The sequence below is a fragment of the Macaca nemestrina genome, unplaced genomic scaffold (genome assembly GCF_043159975.1).
Source record: "Macaca nemestrina isolate mMacNem1 unplaced genomic scaffold, mMacNem.hap1 Scaffold_52, whole genome shotgun sequence".
In the NCBI taxonomy this organism is placed as follows: Eukaryota; Metazoa; Chordata; class Mammalia; order Primates; family Cercopithecidae; genus Macaca; species Macaca nemestrina.
Window position 1 is genome coordinate 289,407 of NW_027257698.1, and position 24,748 is coordinate 314,154.

At 48.7% G+C, this 24,748-nt stretch overlaps 1 protein-coding gene and 1 long non-coding RNA gene across 2 annotated transcripts in view; both read right to left on the reverse strand.

The window, feature by feature from the left end:
• Window positions 1-24,542, reverse strand: part of LOC139361487 (uncharacterized) — a 110,398-nt gene extending 85,856 nt beyond the window's left edge. Inside the window, exon 1 of the long non-coding RNA XR_011619039.1 lies at window positions 22,052-24,542. This is a non-coding gene — a long non-coding RNA (uncharacterized lncRNA). The remainder of the gene's footprint in view (window positions 1-22,051) is intronic.
• LOC139361484 (sterile alpha motif domain-containing protein 1-like) overlaps window positions 1-24,748 on the reverse strand; it is a 258,949-nt gene that overhangs the window by 169,722 nt on the left and 64,479 nt on the right. The gene's annotated exons all lie outside the window — the stretch shown is intronic.

The window sequence follows — 24,748 nt, forward strand, 5'->3', positions numbered from 1 at the left end:
GCTGTTTTGGTTACTGTAGCCTTGTAGTATAGTTTGAAGTCAGGTAGCATGATGCCTCCAGCTTTGTTCTTTTGACTTAGGATTGTCTTGGAGATGCGGGCTCTTTTTTGGTTCCATATGAACTTTAAAGCAGTTTTTTCATACGAAAATTAATTCAAGATGGATTAGAGACTTAAATGTTAGACCTAGTACCATAAAAATCCTAGAGGAAAACCTAGGTAGTACCATTCAGGACATAGGCATGGGCAAAGATTTCATGTCTAAAACACCAAAAGCAACGGCAGCAAAAGCCAAAATTGACAAATGGGATCTCATTAAACTAAAGAGCTTCTGCACAGCAAAAGAAACTACCATCAGAGTGAACAGGCAACCTACAGAATGGGAGAAAATTTTTGCAATCTACTCATCTGACAAAGGGCTAATATCCAGAACCTACAAAGAACTCCAACAAATTTACAAGAAAAAAACAAACAACCCCATCAAAAAGTGGGCAAAGGATATGAACAGACATTTCTCAAAAGAAGACATTCATACAGCCAACAGACACATGAAAAAATGCTCATCATCACTGGCCATCAGAGAAATGCAAATCAAAACCACAATGAGATACCATCTCACACCAGTTAGAATGGCGATCATTAAAAAGTCAGGAAACAACAGGTGCTGGAGAGGATGTGGAGAAATAGGAACACTTTTATACTGTTGGTGGGATTGTAAACCAGTTCAACCATTATGGAAAACAGTATGGCGATTCCTCAAGGATCTAGAACTAGATGTACCATATGACCCAGCCATCCCATTACTGGGTATATACCCAAAGGATTATAAATTATGCAGCTATAAAGACACATGCACACGTATGTTTATTGCGGCACTATTCACAATAGCAAAGACTTGGAATCAACCCAAATGTCCATCAGTGACAGACTGGATTAAGAAAATGTGGCACATATGCACCATGGAATACTATGCAGCCATCAAAAAGGATGAGTTTGTGTCCTTTGTAGGGACATGGATGCAGCTGGAAACCATCATTCTTAGCAAACTATCACAAGAAGAGAAAACCAAACACCGCATGTTCTCACTCATAGGTGGGAACTGAACAATGAGATCACTTGGACTCGGGAAGGGGAACATCACACACCGGGGCCTATCATGGGGAGGGGGGAGGGGGGAGGGATTGCATTGGGAGTTATACCTGATGTAAATGACGAGTTGATGGGTGCTGACGAGTTGATGGGTGCAGCACACCAACAAGGCACAAGTATACATATGTAACAAACCTGCACGTTATGCACATGTACCTTAGAACTTAAAGTATAATAATAATAAATTTAAAAAAAAAAAAAACGTAAGCATTTAACAAGCCCATTACGATTTAAAGGAAAAAAAAAAACGGTATTAAGTTCCTGGGTGCAGGGGCTCATGGCCGTAATCCCAGCACTTTGGGTGGCCGAGGTGGGCGCATCACCTGAGGTCAAGAGTTTAAGACCAGCCTGGCCAACATGGTGAAACCCCTTCTCTAACGAAAATACGAAAATTAGCCAGGCATGGTGGCGGAAGCCTGTAGCCCCAGTTACTTGGGAGGCTGAGGGAGGAGAATCACTTGAACCCGGGAGGGAGAGTTTGCAATGAGCCAAGATCGTGCCATTGCACGTCAGCCTGGGCGTTGAGTGTGAAACTCCATCCCAAAAAGAAAAAAAAATATAAAGTTTTCCTTCCAATGAACCTATCATTCAGCCACCGAGGTATCCTATAGCTACTTATTCAGCCATGAGATACACCACAGGCGATATAGGCGAACAGGACACAGTTCTTCCCTTCAAGAAGGCTGCACCCTCAACAGAACGGAGGCACATACTCCGAATGGAATCAGCATAGGGAACAGATGCTGCTGCAGGTGGAACTGGCTGCACAGAGCACCCACTCAGGTGTCTGAGAAACAAGGAGCCGCTGGTGCCATCACCTTCCATACCTGAGCTGGGACGGTGGGGAGCCTCTCATCACCAGGGACAAAGAGCCCCAGAACCACACAACGAGCTTACAAACTCACCAAGGCGATGACTGAGCAATGTGTGTGGAGTGATGCGAACACGCAGATGTCAGGGCCACGCGCGGCATTGGTTTTGTGCATCAACCTGAGCATGCCCGGGGTGCCCAGATGGCTGGTTCTGCATTATTTCTGTGTGAGATGCATGTTTGTCTCTGGACTGAGTGGAGACCCATCCTCGCCGGTGTGGGGGGCACGACCCTATCCCCCCAGGGCCCGAGTAAAACAGCAAGGCGGGGAAAACTGGGTTCACTCCACCTCTCTGGCTGATGGGCCAGTGACATCTGTCTTCTGCAGCCCGTGCTCCTGGGTCTCAGCTCCTCAGACCCTGGTCGGATCTGCAACCTCCGCTTCTCAAGTCTTCAAGCCACACCCTCTCAGGACTATAGCTTGCAGGCTGTGGGTCCTGGGGCTTCTTGGACTCTGTAGCCCCTGCAGCAGGCCTCGCCCTGGAGACACACGCACACCTGGCTGGCTGTCTCTCTGGAAGCCCTGACTAAAAGTCGCCCCTAAAAGTGGTCTTCAGGGTTTCTTTCTAGCCCTAAGATCCCAGCGCCCCTCCTACAATTCTAGGCGGAAAGGTGAACGGAGACCAATGGACAGAGGTGTGTGCGAGGACACGCCAGGCAGCAGCACTGGGCAGGAGGGCACTAACGCTCGCTAAGCAAAGAATCAATGCTGCTTGCCACAAAAATGAGAGCAGTAAAGATTTCTTCAAACAGAAATGAGTTTGTTTCATGATTTGCTCTTAATACATAAGAAAGCATAAAAGTAGGCCTATTAACAATTACGTAAGTCTTTACAGGCCCTTGAACTACTTCTGTCCCTTTGTGTTTTTATAGAAAATAAGCCTGAGGTTAAAGAGAATAACGTCACTGGCCACAGCTGGGGCCACGCGAGGACACAGCTTATACCCCTGAGGTCCCTGGGTGCCCCATATCCTTCCCTTGCTATTTATGGAAATATGGGAGAAACCAGGAGGTCTGAGCGTGGACATGGCCGTGCTCCCAGGGGCCGAGGAAAGCACCCATCTGTCCAGTCTTCCCTCCACCCCGCGGTTTCCTCTTACTCAGACTCTTGGGCTGACGTGGCTCATGCACTCAGCAGCGCCATCATTAAACGTTTAGCTTTGCATCACGAGGGCCTCCTCTGGCCTCCTCTGACCACTCCTCAACCTGCAGTCAGCACTAGTCTGCAGGACACGCGTGGACAAAGTTGATGGATCACGGCCCCCAACGAGGAAGGTGCCAGGCAAGGAGTCGGAGAGCCGGGGATGGAGCAGCCCTCACCCAGGGAGGCGAAGGCCAACAGCGGCCACCACCGAGGGCCTCCCTTCCCACCCTGAGGGCAGCTCACCCAGGGAAGCGAAGGCGGACACCGGCCACCACTGATGGCCTCGAGGGCTCTCCCCACCCAGAAGGCAGCTTCGATCACATTTCCCATAGCACCAAGAGACCCCTGTATTGAGCACAAACCTTTCCAACCTTCGAATCAATAAGGAATCACAACACAGACATTCCCTCAATCCAAATGGCCAGCCCACAAAACAGACACGCAATTATACACATTTCTTGTGGGAAAATCAGTCAGTCCCTGGGGCCTCGCGCCAGGGGTGGGGGAGCATCATGGGGAGACGCCCCAGCCCCAGCCTGGTTCCTCCCTCTACAGCTCCTTTTCCCTCCTCTTCCCCCCACCCCTTCCCACCCCCTCCTAGCCTCAGAGGCTCCTTCCTCAAATTCTTTCCCCTTGATGAAGTCATTCATGCCCAAAATACAAGGCAAAGTCATGGGGGCTCAAGAGAAAATCCATACCGTGGCTCGCGTTTTAGATTCTCTTAAGTTTGAGAATAACCAAGCAAGAATCTTTGGCATGTGAATGTGGTCTGAAGGCATCTGAGCACAATGCCCGGCACTGGCCCGGAGTGGATCATGGGTGTCTCGGACATCTTCGCAACTCTACACCAATTATTTTGAAACACACCAGCAGAATAGAACCATGTGAATAGCTGCTTCTTAGTTAAAAGTAGGAAGAGACTCCAAAAGCTGCCCTCAAGGAACATCCTTCCCACCAGGAGTTTTCTGCATCGGGCCCTTCAGGCACAGGCAAGGCCCCCGGGCCCAACTCCCTCATCCCTGCGTCACAAAGCAGCAAAGACGGTGGGGAATAAAGCAAATGAAAGAGTCAGTCCCGCCCAAAATGGGCTCCAGAAGCCACAGCCACTCTCCCAGTGTGGGAGCCAAGTTCAGAGACCTGGAAACACCAGCGTTCCCAGGGAGGAGGGCAGAACAATGCCATTTCCCTCTAGTTTAGGGAGACACCACCCCACGTCCTCTAGCCTTGATAGAAGAGAGACTTCACATAAATGATTTCAATGACTCCACCACACACAGAAAGTGGGCTAAGGGCTAACACACCCATATAAATGCCTGGCAAAAACACATTAAATGAACACACAGATAAGCAAGGTTCTCCTGTTATCCACCAAATATTCAGAAACAAATCCAGTAAGCAATCTCTTTGCAATCAAAAGACCAATTCAGAGGTGCAGATTAAAAATAAACATACAACTGAACCCTTAATACACCAAGAACCAATTTCCACGGAAGTGTTATCACATCACCACCTCCCAGCTGAAGGAAGCAGCACTGGCCACTGACCAGCTGTTCACTCATGGGTCAGTGAACGAAAGACAGTGCTGTCCAGGACAACGATGAGATGTTAACCTGAAAAGGGCAAAATTGCAGAGGCTGGAGGGACCTCTCAGGTAACCTGGCCCCCTCAGTGGACAGAGGACCCCCGTGGGGCCACAGAGCCCAGAGCTCCAGTGTGTTCGGGGAAAGCACTCAACTGCAAACCTGATGATGTCCGAATGCCTTCTGCCCTTCTGCGTCTCTGCCCCACTAACAGGGAATCCGTGAATGCTAAGGAAATGTAACTCATTTTACAATATATGTAGATTTTTAGCAAATTAAAGATAAACAGTGACAAACTTTGAGAATTAACCAAAATATAGTTCAGTGAATGCCCAAACTCATAGCTAGTCTCCAAGAGGTGATAAGCTGTGTGTGGTGGTTAACGCCTGTAAATCCCAGCAGTTGGGGAGGCTGAGGCAGGAGAATCACTTGAGCCTAGAAGGTTGGGGTTGCAGAGAGCTGTCATTGTACTACTGCACCCAGCCTGAGAAACAGAGTGAGACTGTCAAAAACAAACAAACAAAAACAAATTAAAGGAGTTCAAATGAACTCGCCCATACCCTTTAAATTTTCATTTGGGTACATGGGGTGATCTAGTTCCTTTTTCCCTTGCAATACATGAATAATCTAATAATTAAATATAATCTAACAATTATATGGGAAAATTTAATTATTTTCCCATTTCGTTATTCCCTATCTCAGGGAAAAAGTTAAAAGTATTCCCTATTTCAGGGAAAAAGCTAAAAATCATTTTAAACCTTCCTTCCACAAAACAGTATACTCAGTCATCTCTATCTGCTTTATCATGTGGAATTCAGCTTCACATGCTTACAATGCAGTTTTTGTTAAACAGCGTTTCTGTAGACAGGCAAGAGAAAGAAACACTTGGTCTATGTAGAAGCAGCAGAAGACATGTTTTAACAGAAAAGGGAGAAGATACCACCGTGTGAATCTGGAAATTCTGTCCTCATCTTGTCCACACACACAGAAAACACCCAAGCACGTGCTAGTGTCCAACAAGAGCACAGAAAGGATAGGGATCCCTCCAGTTGTTTAATGACCAGCCCCACTTGTCACCGCCACATAACAAAATCCGCACGGCAACTTCAGCACGTTTCATTCACGATTCCACGGAAATCAGGCTGAAGAACATACAGATGTTTTGCCCACATTTAAAAATCCAAGTGTGGGACTCAGAAATAAAACAAATTATGGGTTCACTTCACTTTTCCAAATTTTTACTTGGAGAAATCTATAAAGTTCTTGTCAGTTACATCCTTAAGGTTTTCAATAATTTTTCAATGCAAAGATCGGGCAAGACTTGTAAAGAGGTACACACATACGGCCCAGCGCGGTGGCTCACACCTATGATCCCAGCACTTTGGGAGGCCGAAGTGGACAGATCAAGAGATCAGGAAACCGAGACCATCCTGGCTAACACGGTGAAACCCCGTCTCTACTAAAAATACAAACAATTAGCCAGGCGTGGTGGCGGGTGCCTGTAGTCCCAGCTACTTGGGAGGCTGAGGCTGGAGAATTGCATGAACCCAGGAGGCAGAGCTTGCAGTGAGCTGAGATTGCACCACCGCACTCCACAGCCTGGGTGACAGAGGGAAACTGTCTCAAAAAAAACAAAGGAGGTACACACATTCATGCCACATTCTTCTCTCAAAGAGACAGGCCCTTTCTTAAGATTCCAGAAGTAAATGTGGTTGTCACCCTGCTTTTGAGAGGATGGGCTGTGTTTTTTTTTTCTTTTTTTTTCTTGAGACAGAGTCTCACTCTGTCGCCCAGGCTGGAGGGCAGTGGCCGGATCTCAGCTCACTGCAAGCTCCGCCTCCCGGGCTTACGCCATTCTCCTGCCTCAGCCTCCCGAGTAGCTGGGACTACAGGCGCCCGCCACCTCGCCCGGCTAAACAGACTTTCCTCCATGCACCAAGGATGCACCATGGGGGCAGTGCTGCCCCCGCCTCCCCAGTCTCTGCTCAGGGTGGGGCAAGGGGAGCTCCGTTGTCTCCCGTATACACCGTCAACAGGCCAGGTGCTCAGAAGGAGGCTTCCAGGACTCGCTGTAGGCATTCGTCAGCAGGGCAGGCAGTGCCTCGTGCTGGTGGGCATCCAGCAGTAAGGGAGTCTTGCACTTCACTCCCTGGGCCCAGCCCCTGAAAGAGGGGAAAGAGACACCTGTATCGTAACTTATGTGTATTTATAGACACACAGAGACTCTGCAGTGCAAGGTGCAGAACTAGAAGGAATCATGGAAATAAGAGGGAAGACATTTGGTGACGACTGGCAGAGCCACCTCAAGCCTCAGCACTTCCTGCCGGAGCCCTCACTGACCAGACTCCTCCAGGGTCACTGCCACTGCCTTGCCCAGCTCATGACAGGGCAGACAGTGACAGAGCCTCAGAACAACCTCCCACTCTTTCCTCACCAGCCCAGGGTACGAGCTGTTCATGAGTGTCCCAAAGCCTGAATGCGGGAACACAGAGGTGACTGAGCAGAAAGGGGGACAGCCACAATGGCCGCGGGTGTGCAGACATTGCGGGGCACCCCAGCAGCCCTTTCCGTCTTAAAGAGGACGGCCACTGGTGTGCGGATGCTCCCGCGTGACCCAGCCGTCCTTTCCATCTTATAGGGGAATGGCCACGGGTGTGCAGATATTCCCAGGTGCTCCAGAGACCTTTTCACCTTAAGGAGATTTTCACAGTCTCATATCAGTCTCCAAACTATTCAGTGAGGTTGGAGGAGTATCACTGTGGACCAACACTGATTGGCACCAAGTAAGGGCAATTTTATAACCATGTCTCAACCATGAAACAATCAGGTCTTTGGCCATCTGGTCTAAGCTTTTTCTGTAACAAAGTTGGATAATTAAGTTGAACTTTGGTTTTCCAAAGCTTGTTACAGAAACCACATCTTCCTAGGTGTGGCTCTGTGGTGTCACGAGGGCTCTGGCGTGCTCTGAAATGAATTTGCCACTTCAGCCTACACTCTACTCCCTTGTTTGGTTAAAGAAACCCAAAAAGCAAAATTTGTTTTGGCCAATCGCGTGCTGACCCAACTGCAGAGGTTTTAATTAGAGTACTTTCATTGCATCATAGAAAGCAAAGTCATATAGATCAACTCATTATTACCACTCCAAAGGTTTAGTAAATCTCCAGATAATCAGGCAAACATTTTAAGAAGCTACATTAAGGTTTACAATACTCAAAATTTAAAACTACATCCATGCTTCCAAAAACCACCATTCCCATTTTAGATGGCCAAATGCATATGAGAAAGAAAGAAACGTGCTGAGCGCATTTTTTGGGTAATCTTATGGAGAAACTGCCACTTTAAAAATGGCTCTAGTCCCTGGCTCCAGATGGGTGTGGTGGGTTGCCTCACTCAATTTCAACTCCACCTGAAGCTGGGACACTAGAAATCCATTCCCACACTCCAGGGCACCAGAATTCCCACTTCTGGAAACAGCCAGGAATGCAGACCTGTAGCAGAGAATTCTTTCCTGCCCACCCTAACTGTCCTCTGTGGAAGGCGACAGTCAAAGACAAGTCCATCCCCCTAGGCGCAAATGCACCACGAAGAACCATTTCAAGGTGGGAAGTGATTGATCAGTGGGAACAGGCAGTTTAGCTAATCACTTATAAGGCAGAGAAGGGGGGTTTGAAGGCCTGTACCTGGTCTTGTCCTCGGTAAATGGTCATCCCACCAGTCAGCCTAAGCCACATGGGAACGGGCTTCTTGAAGTAAAAGTGGGGGCGCAGTTGTGGGGAAGGGGAATGTCTTAACCATCACTGTTTTGAAGGATCACAGGGCTCAGGCAATGTTCAGTATTATCACACACCAAGGTTTTTACAGTCTGAAGAAAACTACAGTCCTAAGGTGTCAGTTCTCAAAGTCCTTAAGTTCCTCCTGCTAAGATTCCCAGAGGGTCTCCACTTCTTGCACCGAACCCCAACTTGCACAGGCACCTGCGTCCTTCTCCTGCAGCAAATGCAGATAAGAAGCTGTGGCTCTGCTGCAGTAATGATGCCATGCAGCCCTAACACCACAGCAGAGCAATGGCTCTGGCCTGAATGTCCCCAAAACCTCATGCTGAAACCATCTCCGAAGGGATACATTAAGAGGTGTGGCCTTTGGGAGGTCCTGCTCTCAGGACTAGGGTTGGTGTCCTTCTTGGGAGGCCTGGAGGAGCCCTCCTGCTCCTCCACCACGTGAGTTCTGACGAGATGACCGCTGCCACGCAAGACCCGGCGAGATGCTGCCGTCTGTGAGCCACAGGCCCTGGGGCACCAGATGTGCAGGTGCCTTGACCTTGGACTGCCTTGACCTTGGACTTTCCAGCTTCCAGAGCTGTGAGCAATAAATGTCTCTTTACAAATCACCCAATCGACAGCAGCCGGACAGAGACAGTAATGTCACAACATGAGTCACTTTCTCAGTGGGCCAGAGGACTCCCCATGAGCCACCACTGTAAAGCAAGAACTCCCTGGAGGATGGAAAGGGGTTCACAAGGAATTCTACCCAGCACCAGGGTGTCTGTCCTTTCTTGCAGGAAGACAGCTGAGCCATGGCAGGAAACTACAGGGTGGGTGGGGCTGGACAGTAATGTGTCACCTGCTCATCTAAGCCTCAGTCTCCTGCCTCTCATCACGACAGTGGGGGTAACACCCCCCTCACCTGAGCTGTTGGGGGAGGTAAGAGTGCTGGGTGATTAACAATTGTTAGTTCCACAGAAATAAGGCAAAGAATCTGCCCCATGTCTTATAAAACCAAATCAGCCCAGGAATTCCACATCACTACTAATTTGCATGGGAAAATACCAGATTCTCCTAAGTTCTGGCATGTCATTTGTATTAATAAAGTTTGCAGAGTTTTCACATACTAAGTATATAAAACAGGAAAATAAATCATGCAATTTGGAGGCTGAAGCAGGAGACTCACTTGAGCACAGGCGGCGGAGGTTGCAGTGAGCTGAGGCCTCGCCACTGTACTCCAGTCTGGGTGATAGAACGAGACTCCATCTCAAAAAATAAAAAAAAAAAAAAGATTTTGCTTCTTCATACTAGTAAAGTGGGCAGACTCTACATGCCAACTCTTATTCAAAGGTCGCCTAACACTGACTCAGGAACTCTGGCCCTGATGTGCTTGGAGTTTTAATCCTAACAGTGTTAAAGACCACTCCCCCAGGAGCTCTGAACAAGTACTCCAGGTATACGCTGAACAAGACCACACACACTGACCGAAATCTAACTTCCCAGACCCAAACTACAGAACCACAGAAGACACTGCTTCTGTCCAACTTTTTGTTCTGCCATCGTTTGTGTCCATTATTTCCTACAAACCATCTCATTAGAATTTAGGGCACACAAAAGGCCAATACAACAGGGTTACTTTTCAAAGGTTTGGAGGTGAAGAACAGATACAATGCATTAGCTTCCTATTGCTGCTGCAACAAATTACCACAAATGCAAACCTCCTCTCAGCCCTGGGAGTCAGGAGTCCCAGGGCTGAAGTCAAGGGGTCAGTAGCTTGTATTCCTGCCTGGAGTCTCCCAATTCATAGAGGCCACCATGCAGCTTGGCTCACAGCCCCACACCCCTCCTACCACTGCCCCGGCCTCAGCCCTGCACCCCTCCGGACCCTGCCCTTGCCCCACACTTGCCCTCACCCCCACAGCCCTCTGGCCTCTATCTCGTCCTCAGGTCTCCTCCTCTGAGGCAGACCCTCGTACTGCCTTCTCAAAAGGCACATGTGAAGACACTGGACCCGCCTGGACAACCCAGGGTCCTCCGCCATCTCACTGTCCGTTACACTCACATCTGCAAAGCCTCTTTTGCCATGGAAACTTCATTATACTAACAATCATTTAACAAGTCCATTATAATGATGTGAAAATTGGCATTGTTTTCCTCCTAATGAACAGATCAGTCACCCATGTAACCTATAAATATTTGACTATTAAATATACAATACTGTAGGAGACAGAGATGAGGAAGACGGTTCCTCCCTGAAAGACGACTGGACCCTAGACGGAGGGATAAACATTCTGAACAGAATCAACATAACTCAACATTTGAGTCGGAGAGGTCAAGCAATGAGACGTTCAAAAAAGCAACCAGAAAGTATGTACTGTGCCTGTAGTTCACATCTGCGCCTGGCGTCATGAGCACGAGCATGCGGACACGCACACAGGGCCCAAGTGTAAGGTCAAATATAAGGAGCTTTCCACTGTAGTATTTAACTAGATCTTATTACAAAATAGCCTCCTGATTTTTATCCAAAAAGTTCTCTGTAATTAAGGAAATTAATTTTCCCCTAAAAGGCATTTCTCTAGCTATCATTCCATATAAACTAAATGGGCATATTAAAGAAAAAAGACAAATGTTTGACTTCGGGGGTTTGCCTACGACTTGAATAAGCATGATTTTCTTCTGGCCAAGCAGGGAGCAGTTGGACCAGACTGGAGGGAAGGAAGAACAAATTTCCACTCTGACCTCAGTTGGGCACCAGAGTCTTCCCTGTCAGAATGTGGGTGTGGTGCTTCCCACACACCAGCCTCTGACGAAACTCAGCCCAAGGGTGTGGGAAAAGGCTGTCTACTTCTGAAAAATCTACAAAGTGCAGACACATCAAAAGCTTCAGAAGACTGTAAAGGGCCAAGGAGACCACTACACCCTTGGAGTTTACAGAAAATGGTCAGCATCACACGTGCCTGAGGTCCAGGGTCAGCTCCCGGCTGCCGCGACGCCGTGAACGCAGCCCTGGCTTCCCCTCTGATGCAGAGAGCTGGTCACTCCGCCGGCAGCACTCAGAGCTCAGAACATTCTAGAGGAAAGCAACGTGTCCCTTTTAAAATGGGGAACCGGGGCAGCACGACTGAAGCTCTACGACTGTCTCAACTACTGGGTTTCGGGGTAGCATTAGGAAATCGTGAGAATCCAAATCTCAATTTCATACAGATTCCAGATTCACTGCAGGTTCCAGAATTTCCTGAGACATTCTTCCAATTTATCAGTCAGGATTCCCTTGCCAAAGCTAATAAAGTCTACATTCCTTACGGAAAACCCACCATAAGCACCACCACAAATAAGATCAACTGACTGACGCCCGCCCTTTGCACCAAACATAGAAACTGTTACTCACACAAGACTGTGCTGGAGGCAACTCTCAGCTGAAGCCGAATCCGTGAGACTTCATTATCCCCCATTTTGGATCGAGTGTGAAGACTGTCAGCAAACCAGGGCCCCAGTGTAAAGCAGAGAACAGATCCTCTGATGCCTGCCTGAACATTTCCTTCCCACCTCTGTCTTGGATATTGAACACCCTCAGAGCTACTGAGTCACCCACATTTGCAGGTCATTTATCCAGCCACCAGGATAACACAATTATGCGATAAAAATGCCTTCTCAGGGCTTTGTCATACTCAACAAGGCAGCTCAGAAGGCTAGGTAAGCGCAAGAAAGGGGGAAGCGTCCTCCAAACAGACAAAAACCAAGGAAAACCGTGCAGAGACTCGAGAGAGAGAGCAGAAACACAGCCCACTGTAGCCTTTCAGGTCCTGCTGGCCGCAGCCCTGCGTTAGGTGGCACCATTTCCACAGATGCATCCTGCTGGGCCCACTTGAAAGGTCCCGCTTGCGAGACACTCACCCCCACTTCCAGCTCCTGCAAGACCCGCTGCAGCCCCACTCCATCCTGGGGGCCGACTGTGCAAGTCTTCCCGGCGAGACCCCTCAGAGCCTACTCAGTGTCTGAGACTGGGAAGCACCAAGGATCCAGAAAGGCACAATCCCGTTCTCCTCGTGCTGCTTTCTGGGTTCCAAGTTGTCTAACGAGTCCTGCATAAACCCCGGGCTGGGGAGCCAGCCAGGGCCCAGCAGCACCCAGCTCATGCGCTCCACTCACCCCACAGAGGACCACGGAGGCCCCAGCACGCTCTGTCCGCGGGGCAAGACACCAGAAACAGCCACAGTTCAGGGTTCTGCCACCCGCCCCGCTGCCGTCATTACCTCCTGGGATCTGAATTCTCATTGGTTGCAAAGGTGATCCCACAGCTCCGCTGCCTTAATTACCTGCTGGGATCTGAAATTGTATTGGTTGGAAAGGGGATCTCATTGCTCAAGCACTCCCTGCTGCCTCCTTGCAAACAACATAAAAAATCCAAAACCCCTCGTAAAGAACGTTTACTATAACCTCAAAACAAGACACATCCCGAGACCAAGGAAGATACACACGCACATCTGACACCTGGTGGACGTCAGTGACCGACGCCACGGCTTCCGTGTGGCGTGTGAAGCAGGAGGCCTGTCACGGTGACTCAGGCTGGGGTCTGAATGGGGGTCTTCCAAGCAACTAGGCAACCAGGACGCACACCCCAAAACCCAAGTCCCCGCACTCATGTACCTGGCAGAAATGCTGCGTGGCCATCGACACCAGTTGTGAACCAAGACCGATCTGTGTCCTGTGGCCCTCACAACGTCCGTACATGCCTGGGCCCAGCAGAGGCCCGCACGGCACCCTCCTCGCCTCCAGTGGGGCTCTCTCCTGCCAAAGGGGATGGCCCTGAAGTCCGTTGAGATTTCCAAAGCTCTACAAAGTCGTGCTTCCTCCTGCTTGTTCAGAAGGCCTAAAGCCCTGAAGACACCAGTGAGAATTGACCTAGCCTCTTAAGGCAGCTCAAATACCTAAACACAGGAACGCTGGACCTCTCTGCCCTCGAGAGCAGCCGATAACACACTGGGCTAAGCAGAAGGTACAGATGTCACATCCAGAAGCCAGTGGCGCTCAAGATTGCATTCCAGGAGCCGCCCATGTGAGTCCCTCCAAGGCTTCCAAGTCCCACTTGATTGTTTTCATCGTATCTCTATAACATCAGAGACATTATATCTCACGGTATCTATGAGATCGTCTCCACTTTTATGAGCACATATGCTCCCTGACTTACCATGGGATGAAACTGTTCCAATAAACCCAGCGTAAGCTGAAAATATCCTAAATAGAAAGTGCATTTGACATCATAGTTTCAACTTACAACGGGTTCATCCAGAGGCAGCCCATCTTGGGCCAAACAATGCACTGAGTGTGACTAGTTCACACCATCACAAGGTTGAAAAAAAAAATCAGATATGTAACAATTGGGAGCCAGGGACCCTCTGTATTGGGGCTCCTGTCTTCAGAGACAACAGAAACCTCTTCTTAGACAAGAATCACAATTTATAATCCTCAAAATGGTAAACTTAGTTTAACAATCTAGACGTTCAAACAAAGCCAAAGTAGGCCCACAAGGCCGTTTGTGCCCTTCACTAAGACGCACGACTCTGTAATAACCCTCACCACAGCCCCTCAGGGTGGGTCCCACAGGCAGTTGAGGCTTGTGGCTACGGACACTAACGAAACCAAAATCAGAGTACGCAGGTGCAGTCAAGTCATATGACTTCTCCACTAGCATATGCACAAATGTTCATCAGCAAATCTCATCTTCGCTTTACCTCCCTCCCATGACCTAAAAAGGAGTCCACCACACACACCCATACACACACACACCACTTCAAAAACATAATTAGTACTTGCATTCAATTCTGGGCATTCGGAATAGACCTAATGGGTGATTAAATCTCTCCTCCAACCCATTGCTTAGTCTTCTTAGAGGATGAAGGATTTTGCATAACACAAGTCAACATATAAAAGATCTGCTATAGAAACAGACTTTCAAGTGGTCCTCATTAGAGTGATTCAACTAATATACAAAGGACCCAACACACAGCACAGTGTATATTAGAAGAATGATTAATTTGTTCCCCTAAAAATCCTAATATCTACACAGAAAAAATACCCAATACACATTTTATCATTCTTTACCAGTATAGTCATACAAAGGAGTATCACAAAAGCAAAAGAACAGATTTGGTTTGACTCACAGTTCTAAGTTTAATATAAAATTGCTAAAACCACCAAGACAAACATGACTATGAAATATTTAACGATCTTCACCTAAATTCAAGTCACCATTCAACCACCAATACCTCTGCTCTCCTTACGGGAACTTTCCAAAAGTAAATTCTGGAATTAACAGGACAAAATTTTCTGGTGATAGAAATTAGGAAGAAATTGGTTGAAGGCCGTTCCTTGGCTGTCAAACTTTTTCTCAATAATATTTTGTAAAAGAAAAGCGTCAAACAGATCTTTACATTAACTTACAATCTATCAAGCAATACTGGAGCAAGCTTTAAATATTAGCCACATTCTGTCAGGGCTGACTAACATTAAATCAGTATCAGTCTCATGTCTTGTAGGATCCACAGCTCATCTTCTTAAAACCACTTAAGATTTCATAATTAACTCAATTAAACAATGTAAGTCATCTCCTTGATCTTTGACATGAAGGGGTCATTTTCCCCCAAAATAGTACCTCTTTCCTTGACATGATTTAATCTGTGGTTAGAGTATTTAAGAGGATTTCTTTCCTTCTTAGAAAATAAAATATACACCTTTCCAATATGAAAAACTCTAACTGATAATGCCATAGCTTACCCAGGTCAAAAGCATTTTTTTTTTTTTTTTTTTGAGACGGAGTCTCGCTCTGTCGCCCAGCTCAGGCTGGAGTGCAGTGGAGCGATCTCGGCTCACTGCAAGCTCCGCCTCCCGGGTTCACGCCATTCTCCTGCCTCAGCCTCCCGAGTAGCTGGGACTACAGGCGCCCACAACCGCGCCCGGCTAATTTTTTGTATTTTTAGTAGAGACAGGGTTTCACCGTGGTCTCGATCTCCTGACCTTGTGATCCGCCCGCCTCGGCCTCCCAAAGTGCTGGGATTACAGGCGTGAGCCACCGCGCGTTAAAAAAAGAACCTAACTGCATCTTTGGACCTTATGTGAGGTAGTGTCCAGGGTCACTGGGACCTCTACTTGGCCAGTGTAGCTGGGTACCAATTAAAGACAGAAACCCAAGCATTCACTCAAAGCCCCTTCCCAGCTGTTCATCCTAGTGGAAGAAGCCATGAGTACAAACGAATGCTGCATTCTACGGAGGGCTTTGGGGATAGGCTGCTTGAGAACATCAAAGTGGCTCACGTCCCCCGAGTATAAAGCCAGTGACTGCTCTCAGCTTCCATCCACAGTAGCCAAGGTCTGGAATCACCTGAGTGCCCGTCAACAGGGGATGAAGGGAACGTGGCCCGAACACACACAGGAGCAATACTCCACCACACAGCGGAGAGCCCTGTCATCCGCGGCAGCATGGATGGAGTTGGAGGACATTACGTTAAGCAAACGAGTCAAGCAAGGAAACGGCGTATGTTCTCACTCATAAGCAGGAGCTGAGAGCAGATCTCATGGAGGCCAAAAGTAGGTGGTCAACAGGGCCCAGCAGAGCCCACTCATAAGTAGGATGGGCAGAGGCTGGTAATGTGCACAAACACACAGCCTAATGGGAACACGAGACCTACTATTGATAAATCAGCAGGGGGATGGCAGTGGGTCATCTACTGTGTATTTCAAAAGAGCTAGGAGAGAATAACTTAACATAACCAGCACAAGGAAAAGAAACTAAAGTGAAAGACATCCCAAGTACACAGATTTCGTCAATATAGGGGTGAATCAAGGTATCACATGCACTCTGAAAATATGTACGTATATTATGTATCAACAGAAACAAAAACCAATGACAGAACCATTTGCGAAGCACGTGCAGGAGAAGAATGGGAAGCCTGACATGGTGTGGCTGTGTGTCCCCACCCAAATCTCATGCTGAACTCTAACCCTATGTTGGAGGTGAGCCCTGGTGGGAGGTGATTGACTCATGGGGGTGGTTTCTAATGGTTTAGCATAATCCCCCAAGTGCTGTCCTCATGATCGTTCTCCTGAGATCTGGTTGTTTGGAGGTGCATGGCACCTTCCCCTTCACTCTCTCTCCCCTTCCAGCCATGTGAAGACATGCCGGCCTCCCCTTCACCTTCCACTCTGATTGTAAGTTTCCCCAGATGTAGAAGCCTGTACAACCCACAGAACTGTATGCCGATTAAACATTTTTTTCCTTATTACCCAGCCTCAGATAGTTCTTTATAGCAGTGGAACAACAGTACAGCCCTCAGGACCAGCAATGTTTTCCTTCTACCCAGCGGCCAACAAGGTCCTACACCGTAGCTGGTTTTCCAAAGCTTTGCCAGAATGCTGAAGCTGTTTTGGGGATACTAACTTTCCCCATCTCTGGCAAACCAGATGGGGCATCCTATTTGCCTCTTACCACCTTTCTCAGAGAAACCCCACCTCTGAAACAGCCTCCACCAGGGGCCTCCTTCAGCAGCAACAAAGCTGAGTGTTCCTTGCACTTCCCTTCTTCTGAACAAGTAAACATCTTAAGCTTGTTTTTCCATCTTCCCAGCTCATTGAAAAAAAATCTTATGCTTTCTATTTTCCTGACACACACACACATGGAAGAGAAGTGCCGTGAGGGCAGGGGCTCTTGTTTTCCCGGATCTGAGCCTGGCCCTCAAACACTAGCCGAATACTAACACAATATCCAGAGGCAGAAATGCAAATATCCATATGACTTCAAATACCCTAAGGACCTAACAGGCCGAGTGGCCCATGTAACTATGGTGTGCTGGGCCATTCAACTGGTGTCCAAATCCCTGTCCAATTGAGCTCTTTAATTTCGAGACTTTTCAGACAGCTGTTTTGTTGTTGTTGTTGTTCTGTTTTGTTTTTATTAAAGGGATATGTTACAATTATAATCAAGAATATCCCAGGCCGAGTGTGGTGGCTCTTGCCTGTAATCCCAGCACTTTGGGAGGCCAAGGTGAGCGAATCACCTGAGGTCAGGAGTTCAAGACCAGCCTGGCCAACATGTTGAAACCCCGTCTCTACTAATACAAAAATGAACCAGCCATGGTGGCAGGCACTTATAATCCCAGCTACTCAGGAGGCTGAGGCAGGAGAATGGCGTGAACCAAGAGGTGAGGCTGCAGTGAGCCAAGATCGTGCCACTGCATTCCAGCCTGGGCAACGCAGCAAGACTGTCTCAAAAAAATTAAAAGAAACCAATACTCCCAGTTAGTTCTTCACCAATGTCAGATACATCAGTTTCAAGAAAAATATGAAAGCATGTTTTTATATTTCAGTGTTGAATTTAACCATATCTTTTAACCATACCTTTTAAGGAGATATGAAGATAGAACTTCCTCAAGGATTGGGGGAGAGAAAAGCAGTTAAGAAAATCTTAAAACCTCAGGAGAAAAACAAGTATGGGTTAAGACCTCAAGGCAAAACTTTTTCTTTGCACTTTGATTTCAAAAGAACAGAGATGCCCAAATTATGAACTCTCCCATCTGCATTTTATATTCGTCTGTGTCCTTTGAAAGGCTGGAGATGGGATCCCAGGTATTTACTTGGGATGCCAGAAGAGATGCAGCTTCACCCCCCCGACCTCCATGGTTTGCTTAGCCCCTTCACCAGTGGATCTCACCAACAGATGACACATCCACGCCTCATCCATGGCAGCACAGAAAACCACTTGGAAGACAGCCACTCCCACCAAGCTTCCTGACTTTGGTGTTTAAAATCTGCATCATTTAAAATCTGCATCTCATACGTGAGATTACACTCCTCCGAACAACGACATTGCCACTGTCATTTCACCCAAAAGGGCTTTAGGAAGTGACACGCGGTCCAGACGCCAGAGGTCGCCGGCCGCCTTACTCTAGCCTAATTCCTTTGTGCCTGTATGGAGGCTTCACAGATACAGCCCATTAATGACTGTATGAGAAGCTCAGGGCATAGACGAACTCAGTGCTGAATTTTTTCCATTTATCACCCTTTGTTTTGTCCAGAAGACAGCTGAGAAAGGCGGGGGCAGATCATCTCCTCGAGTGTAATGACTCTAGCCACTTCTCTTCACCCCAGGTCACCACTCAGTCAACACCCTTTTGAGAAACCAAAGCAATTCTGTTCCCTTCACTCTGGGTTCCAAGCACTAAATTCCTCCGTTTTATCAATTAGATTATCAAGCAGCCGTTTGTAATCTGGACTGCAATCTGATACGAAATTTAAAGCTAATTTAAGTTGCGGTAATAGCTCCTATTCACATTATAGATAAGGCATGAATGAAAACTTTAATCTGTTCATAGGACCAACTTTGTAAACAAACCAATTATTCAAGCAATGATTGTCTTCAGTTAGATGCAAATTACTTTGCTCATAAAAGATTTTCCAGTAGGAATTTTTAAATCCATGGTCTGTCTTTTCTGAGCCTGTTTCTGCACCTTCCCCTGAGTGCACAGCAGGACTTCTCAGGGCATCCCATCAGCAGGCCCACTGAAGAGAATAAGCCCGCAGCCCCCAGCCCAGGAATCAAGTCCGAGCCCCAGCAGCCCCTCGTCCAGCCGGGGCTTCCTCACCAGCACAGCACCCAGAGGTCTTCCAGGTTTAATGCCACGTGTGCGTGGAAAGTAGAGTGCTGGAAGGAACACAATAGACATTCAACAATGCAAATTCCCCCCTGGAACAGCCCAGCAATCCTCTGTACCTTCCCCCAAAGTACCCATGCTAGGCAGGCGTAGAGTCCAATGGGGGTGCCTAGGAATCGGCATTTAACACTATTCTGATGAATAAAAGTTTGAGAGGTCGGCCAGCGAGAGGCTGTCGTGGCCTCCACTCATTTGCAGGCTCTGAAGAGACACAGATTCAGGTAACAGGCCAGACAGGACAGGACAAGGATGGGGAGGTGGAGGGCAAATTCCATGGACCACCATCCGCCCCGCCATCCCCACTGAGACTCCGTGATTTAAAGAGAGGCAAAGCCAGGGAGAAAAGATGCCCGCACCACACGAGCGACTGAGATTTCACCTAAAGCACGCAGCATGTGGCTGAGGGCCAAGGTTGGGCAAGCCAGGAGCACACAACGAGGTTCACTGGCCCAGAGATGTCTCCCACACCCACACCCCGTGCAGACCTCCCAAGCACTGCCTGTGTCTCCTGCCTGGTTTAGTTCCTCCCCGCCTTCTACTGTGTTGGTTTCTCAGCCGCCACCCACCACCACACAACCCTCTCTACAAGCTTGGTGGACTGAAAAGAGCGGGGGCGGGTAAGATCTGGGCTCTGGGGCCAACGTCCTACCCGAGACATTAGTTCCAACCCGCCTAGCTGTGATGTGAGCCCCCGAGATTTCTCAAATGTGAGATGGGAAGGTAACTGAACCCACTCACCAGGACGGCTGTGCAGACTGAGATTACATATAGCCACACCTCGGCATCCACCACACGTGGGACCCCAGTCGTGTTGCCCCTGATGGGAATCCCTCTATCTATGCCCCTTCTGCTACCAGAGCCAACTCCCAGCAGTAGCTGTGGAGGGTGCATCCTCTATTCCCACTCCACTCCCCTCCCATCGCTCCACGCAGTGACCTGCCACGCAGCGGCCACCAGCAAATCCGGCCCCACTGGATAACCGACCACCAGCCCCCCCTCACTTTGGGGCGTCTTCCACTTGCAGTTCCGAAGCAGGCCGAGAAACCGCCCTCAAGGGCAGTCACCTGTTCCTTATTGCATGTAATGACCTGCCACGCAGGACCACCAGCAAACCCAGCTCCACCATCCAGGCTCCTGTGGATTAACCGAACCCCCACTCCCCACCTTGGAGCGTCTTCCACTTGCGGTTCTGAAGGGGGCCGAGAAACCGCTCTCAAGGGCACTCACCTGTTTCTTATTGCACGTAATGACCTGCCAAGCAGGGCCACCAGCAAACCCAGCTTCACCGTCCAGGTTCTGGTGGGTAACTGCCCCCGTCCCCCGCTTCCTCCTGGGGTGTCTGGGAGGCTCAGAAACCGCCCTCCATGGGCACTCACCTGTTCCTTATTGCACTAATACCTCATTTACAGAAATCCACTTTGACTTTCCAGCACTGCAGTTGTGACAATTTAGCAATCCTGCTTGCAAGCTACAAGAGCTTGAGGTCACGTCCACCTCACCAGTATCCCAGAGACCCAGCACTATCCCACTGTGTTTAAAATTCCAAAATACTCCTGCAAAATGCTACTGGCATTTGCTTTGCACATAAAATGTTAAAAACCTTCAAGTGAAACAAATATCTTCAACAGTTTGATACAACGACATGTGAGTTACACATCTGCCAAGTTGTAAAGCCTCATGCATTTATAACATTTTATGTACGGTGAAATGGTTCATTAATATAAATTATGAGAATCTCTAAGAAACAGGTTTCTTCTGGCATTAGATGACCAAAGGAAAACTGGGTTCTGGCTGGCTTGCGGGCCTGTAGAGACAGACATATCTGCTGACACAACCAAGCTCCTTCCCACTGATGTGGCCTCATCCCAGGCCCCTCACCCGGATGCCTGCAGGCCCCTGGAGGAGCAAGCTCACCTGTCCACATTTCTCAAATGCACAGCTGTTGCTCACACTGCAGATAGAGTTCAAGGCACGAGCAGGCCGCTACGCTAAAAATACCACGCAGCGTCCACGCCAGGTGACGGTGGTTTTCACTCCATCCCAAAGCCCCAGGTATGAGTTTACAGCCATGATTACCACATGGATTTTTGGACCCTCAAGACATACTTTGTTTCCTTTTATGCAACAAAGTTAAAAGACTATCACTCAGATATAGGCTCTGAAACTGTGGAATAATTGTTTGGGAACAGAGCCTCTGCCAGATCAGGATTAGCACTTGGGACAACACCCCGTGACCTCGGTCCAAACCCATCCAGACCAGAAGCCTCCCGCACTGTAATTTCTGTGGAGTTCTGTAAACAAGGTATTACTGCAATAAGGAATAGATGAGTGCCCTTGGAGGGCAGTTTCTGAGCCTCCCAACCACACGGCCACGTTCAGGCTGAATCCGCACCACCTCCAGAAACACTGTCCCTCGCCGAGGTGTGCCTGGCTTCTCCCTTTTTCCAAAACTTAACAAAACCTGAAAAGGACAGGTCTGTGTAGAAAAACACAAACTACTTGCGATTCCTCTTCCCAGTTCAGGCTGTAGGAAGCTCGTCTCGGCCCTCACCGTGTTCTGACTGTGGCTCGGTTCCCATAAGAAATAAAGTCAGAATTCTAGTCCCTGTCTCCTGGGCAGTGTGGCAGGCATACATACCTTCAGTTATATGAGGAAAGGCGTGGCGAGCCCCCTTCCTTCAGTAAAACTGCAGAGTTCCCAGAACCCCGATGCCATCCCCCTCACACCACTGTGAACACCTGGACAGAGCACATTTCAATGCGTGCACCTTTGTGGGCTAGTTTTCTATTTCTCCACTAAATCACCCCAAATTTAGCGCCCTAAACACTGACTTATTTTCTCACATTTCTGGAAGCTGGAGTCCAAAACAGGTCCCACCATCTAACGTCGAAGTGGCGGCAGGGCTGGCTCTGGGGAAGCGACCGTCTCCTTGCCTCCCGCAGCCTCTAGAGGCTTCTGCATCCCCTGGTCCATATGGCACCCACTGTCTTCAGGACCCACAGCGGCTCTGACGGCCCCTCAACTGGAAGACGCAGAAACGTCAGGAGACCGGGATCTAGTGCTAGGGCCAAGCCTCCCCACCCTCCCAGCTCCTCACACACTCCCGTGTGAGCTAATATAGATTCCACTTTAACTAGTGTCACCTGTGTAAGGGGTAAGTGCCCAGCTGTGAACTGGTTAACCTTGCCCACACAAACCCCGAGAATAAACTCACAGGCCATGGACCACTCCACAAGCAATAAGTGACCACCTGCTCAGGGACCTCCATGCCCCAGCAGAGCCCTCCGGTACCTCCTTGTGAGCTCAGACTGGCGGCAGGGGTCTGCAGCGCCACAGGGCCCTGGATAAAAAAGACAGCTCCCATGTCGGGAGGCACCCGCCCGCGGTTGGGTTCCCAGTACTTTAATTGCCCAGGTGGACAAGCCGGGGCGCATGCAACCCCATCACCAGAATAACGGCTGCACGTGGCGAGTGCACGGGTGGCCACCACTCAGCCCAGCTGGCCGCGCTAAGCACATCACCACCGTGACGCCCAATCAGACTCAACTGCTGGAACAGTCCCGGCATCGGCCCCCAACAACATTCTGGATCACAATTCAGAGTAGTGATTGCGATCAGAGCCACACGTGGCTGAATGTTTTTACAGGAGGACGCCACAGCTGGACTGACGCCACAGCTGGATCTGGCTGGACTGAGAGCATTTCCCACTGGACATTCTTACAACACCATTTTATTTGCGCTTTATTAAACTTCTATGGCTTTTTTCTGCTTATCTACTTTATGGGAGTGTTTCTTGTTCTTCTGACTGCGGTGATACTTCAAGCTACAACTATCAATGTGTAAATTAGTTTGGAAGTCGCCTTATCATTAAACATTTCACAAGCAAGCAGTCAGAGGCACCTAACCCGGAGGCCTCTTTTCTTCTCTGAGCCAAAGCTACCTTGGACTCAAAGAAAACGGCACATGGAGAGGGGCTGGATCTCCAGCACCCATTCCTAGGGAGCCTCCTGGGGAGAAGATATGGAGGGAGAAGCCCTGGGTTATGGCACTGTCGTACTAAAGAAAAGTCTATTTGGGTAATGTAAGCACCAGACTTAAGAGATTAAGCAAACCATGAAAAGAAACCACTAACCACAGCTTCTCCAAAACAGAACTAAACTCCCTTTAGTTTGAATTGGAAAAGCAGAAGTGATGATCAGGATACAAAAAAAAAAAAAAAAAAAAAAAGAAATGACACAGTATCTGAACACAGGAGAATAATCAAGGGCCACTGTCTCTTCCTGTGTCAGTGGGAGCCTCGCATCTAAGCTGGATTTAGAAGGTTGCTACTTTGGACTGAAAGGTATCCCCAACTCTAGTTTGTAAGCAAGTGGAGCAGAATGCTTCAATTATTTCAAGGTTTAGCGGTAAAGCTCTGCAACTCTCACAACCATTTTAATTGGTGTGAATTTTAAAGTGACTCAATCTGTTGGCTGGAGTATCTAACGGCTTAACCACGGGGTCACGTTGGAAAATTTTTCCAATTGCTTTTGTTTTTCCTACCGAAGATGCATTTGAACGTTCTTGTAGTTTGCAGTTGGCTTGTTCTGATGTTTGGTCCTGAGGAAGCCCAAGTATCCGTAGAGGAAGAATCTGAAACCTCAAGCCACTCGAGTGCTGTCTGGGCAGATGGAGACCCCAACCCGAGGGCCACTGACGGGCTCAGCATGGGCGCAGGGCCGCCCGATGCAACAGGCCACGTATTTGCCGGTTACAAAACATCATAAGCACACACCCCCAGGTGTGCACACACACTCTGTACACATCTGTCCCTATCAACACCAGCACACACCCCCCAGGTGTGCACACACGCTCTGTACACGCTCACGTCTGTCCATGCCAACAACAGCATACACCCCGAGGTGTGCACACACGCTCTGTACACATCTGTCCCTGCCAATGCCAGCACACATCCCCAAGGTGTGCACACACATTCCATACGCGCTCACATCTGTCCCTGCCAACGCCGGCATACACCGCCAAGGTGTGCACACACGCTCTGTACACACTCACATCCCTCCCTGCCAATATGAGCACACATTCCCAGGGATGCACACAGGCTCTGCACATACTCATGTCTGTCCCTGCAGCCTGAGTCAAACAGTCACAGAGAGGCAGAGGAGGAGGAAGAAGGATGCGATGGGCACTAAGGTCCTGGGCCAGTTCCCCTCCCTACCTCGGGAGAGACCCCTCATGTGATCCTGCCATCACTCACCCTTCCGCCTCCATCCTCCATCCTCCCACAGGGATCAGGAGGATGCCCACTGCACAGAGCTGTGATGAGCATGAACAGAAGATGGCAGGAGCTCACGCCAAGGTGCTGAGCACGGGGCCTACGGAGTGCTTCTTTCTGCTGTGGCTGACATCATCAAACAGAGACTGACACAGCTTCTGCAGAGAATGCCACTTGCTAAGAAACTGAAACGTGTGACCTAGGAGCCTGTGAAGGTCTAAGAACAAACCAACAAACCAAAGGGTTTTGTTTGTTTTTCAAACACCAT